Source organism: Nansenia antarctica (assembly GCF_963989245.1).
Source record: "Nansenia antarctica genome assembly, contig: SCAFFOLD_249, whole genome shotgun sequence".
Taxonomy (NCBI): Eukaryota; Metazoa; Chordata; class Actinopteri; order Argentiniformes; family Microstomatidae; genus Nansenia; species Nansenia antarctica.
The window spans coordinates 1-2,600 of record NW_027663419.1 but is presented as its reverse complement, the minus strand read 5'-3'; the positions used below and the strand labels follow the sequence as shown (position 1 = coordinate 2,600).

Genomic DNA, 2,600 nt, shown 5'->3' with positions numbered 1-2,600 from the left:
ACAAGTACAGGAAGAGTTTCCCTAGGGGGGGCAAAGCTACATTTCTGGTTCTGCCTCTCAGTCTGAGTCACCCCCCCCCCCCCTCCCTCCTGCCCCCCCCCCCTCCCTCCTCCCCACCCACAACCCAGTACTGAGCCACCCCCCCCAGCCATACGGGTCTATAGACATACAGAACAAAAAACAGGGTCGGGAGACACAGCATAGACATGGTACGTACCAGACACAGCATAGACATGGTACGTACCAGACACAGCATAGACATGGTACGTACCAGACCCAGCCAACCTGTTCACGCAGGCGGGGGTCTAAAGCCTGCGACACCATGTGACCTTACAGGAGCTACAGGGAGGGGCTTGTGCCAAAAAGCACGTCACCCTCACTGACACCCGTGGTTCTGTCAGAGACGTTGTGTATTATTAATTATAGCTGTTATGTACAGATGTATTATCAATGATTCACACCAACAAACACGGCAAAGGAGTCTGCCTCGCTCCCCACAGAGTCCTGTTTTTGAGACAGTAAAACTCCTCAAGTTCAAATACCTCCGTACCCCCCCCCCACCGAGCTGTCGAATTTGAATAGCGTAGCTGGTTAACAGAGACAGTAGCTGGTGTGTCTCAGGTTTCGAGACCCGCGGGCCTGGGCTGCCTGGGCTGCTCGCAACCCAACTTGACGTCAGTCTCACCAGCGTCGTCTAATCTACAGTAGAGTAACAAGGATCCGTGTGGAAAAAAAGTGCAAAGGGGAACAGGAACAGGATCACTAAAACAGTGACTTGTGTTCCAACAGTCAGTGAGTAACAGCATTATAAACGGTAGTGCTCCAGTAGTCAGTCAGTGAGTAACAGCATTATAAACGGTAGTGCTCTTTCTTTCCTCTAGTCTTGAATCGGAGTAAAGCTAGCGTGCTTCCTTCCTTCCCCAGCTGTGAGTGGCTGACGCTAACGTCACAGGCTCTCTGATTGGTCGTCCTGCGGCGGGGGCGTGTCCGTGGTCCTCCTCCTGGGCCGGCGGCGGTTCAGCGTCTGGGTCTGCAGCTCCTTCACCTCCTCCAGCACCTCCTGCGCCTGTCGCCACGACGACACCGCCTCCTCCAGCAGACGCTCCGCCTCAGCCCGCCGGCTCTCCAAGTCGCAGACGCCGCGCAGGTGAGGGGACGGGGCCTGAGCCAGAGGGGGCGGGGCCTGAGGGGGAGGGTCAGAACCATGGAGACAAGGTGAGTCCACGTTGCTCTTCAGACCCGCCGGAGAGTCCCTGAGCGGTCAGACTTGGGTCTTGACTCTGAGAGTCCTGACCCTTCTGAGGGGGGGGGGAGTCAGGGTCTTTCACACCTGGGGAGTCGGCGCCCCTCAGACCCTCTGGGTCCAAGTCAGACACTTTTGGACCGGGGAGAATCCTCGACGGCGCCTTTCGGAGACGGCGGGTCAGAACCTCGGTTCCCTTCGGAGTCGGTTCCCTTCGGAGGAACGGACGGGAGGTCTGTCTCTGTCTTGCGACGGGGAGAGTCAGAAGTCTTGGGCCGGGGTGAGGAGGAGTCGGTCCCTCTCCGGGGAGAGTCGACGGCCTTCAGGCGCGGGGAGCCGTTGGCCCTCGGGGAGGCGGGGGAGTCGACGCCCTTCGGGTGGGGCGGCTCGGCGGCGGCGGCCTTGGAGCGGGACGACGACGACGACTTCTTGCCCTTTGACCTCGGGGATTCCCCTTTGACCCTGAGGCGAGGCGAGTCGCCGCCCCTGCTGCCCCGCGGCGAGCCGGAGGACCGGGCGTGGCCGTGATGGTGGTGCGACGGAGACCCCCCCCGGAGGTGGTGCAGGCGGGGGGAGTCCAGGCTCTTCAGACCCTTCCCCCCCCGCTGCAGCTCCTGCAACCGCATCTCCTCCAGCAGCTCCTGCGCCCGCTGCATCTTCTGGGCGATGAGACTCTGCAGCTGTCCGACCGGCTGGGAAGGCGCAGAAGAAGAAGAAGCAGAAGAAGAAGGTTCCTCGGCCTCGGCCTGGGGATGAGGAGGAGGAGGGCGGAGGAGAGGACCCCTGACAGGCCGCGAGGAGAGGACCTCGTCCATGGAGGAGCAGCGACTGCGCCCCAGGGCGCTGAGCCGTTTCCCCGGCTGCGGGGTGCGGCACGGAGCCTCCGGGTGGTGGTGGTGGTGGTGGTGGTGCGCCCCGCCCCAGGAGAGCTCGCTGCCCCTGGGCAGGCTGCCGGTCGTCTTCACCCGGGGCTCCCTGGAGGCGGCGCGCAGCTTGGAGACGTCCGTGCCGGACCGCTTGCGACCGGCGGAGGTCGGTCTGTCCGGAAGTCGGCCTGGAAGCTCCTCTCCCAGAAATCTCCCCCTTCTCCTTCTTCTTCTTCTTCTTCCTCCTCCGGAGGGGGAAAGCCGTCTTCCTCGTGGACGAGGTCAAGGGTCAGCATTCCGTCGGACGAGGTGGACGCCTGGGGGAGAGAGACAGGGTTTTTAGGTTTTAGCGGAGGTGGATCAGCGGTGGGGAGGTAGTATCGGGGAATCGGTCGAGGACCGGCCGGCTCATTGTGATGCGTGGAATGTTATCAAACGCACCGCTCCGTGCATCACAATGAGCCCCATCCATCCAGGTCGTAACATAACAT

The 2,600-nt window shown here is 61.7% G+C and overlaps 1 pseudogene across 1 annotated transcript; it reads right to left on the bottom strand.

The window, feature by feature from the left end:
* Positions 1–946: 946 nt before the first annotated feature.
* Positions 947–2,426, bottom strand: LOC308175097 (annotated as a pseudogene). Its single transcript has 2 exons — positions 1,375–2,426; positions 947–1,183 (listed from the first exon to the last, which is right to left on the bottom strand). The product of its transcript is annotated as an uncharacterized misc_RNA (transcript).
* Between the last annotated feature and the right edge of the window lie 174 nt (positions 2,427–2,600).